Genomic DNA, 425 nt, shown 5'->3' with positions numbered 1-425 from the left:
CAATACAGATTTGTGGCGCATGCGCGGACCTTCACAAACAACTTTTCTAATTCTATGAGTTGACTATGGCGTTACCGAATATCAGTTTGCTGGTTGAATTGGGTCAGTACTGTGCAAACACGCACGCACGCCACGCGGGAAGCCACGCACGCACGCACGCGCATCCGCGGCGCCCGCACGGCCACGCCCCCCCCCCCACACACCAACACACACGTGTACCAAACGTCATGAAAGCGTAATCGAACAGAGCGCGTGTGTACTTCATCCGATAAGCCACTGTTTAGTTTCTGTCGACGCTAATTACGTGTGTATACATAGCTTAGTCCGGCATCCACCTGCCTTCCTGTGCGTATGTGGGTGTCTGTCAGCAGATAGTCAGTGCAGACGCCCCAGTGGGATGACCACCAACGCTAACATTCGCGAGA

Source organism: Priapulus caudatus, unplaced genomic scaffold (genome assembly GCF_000485595.1).
Source record: "Priapulus caudatus unplaced genomic scaffold, Priapulus_caudatus-5.0.1 Scaffold1450, whole genome shotgun sequence".
NCBI lineage: Eukaryota > Metazoa > Priapulida > Priapulimorpha > Priapulimorphida > Priapulidae > Priapulus > Priapulus caudatus.
The sequence above is the reverse complement of the archived record's forward strand: the minus strand, read 5'-3'. Positions refer to the sequence as shown.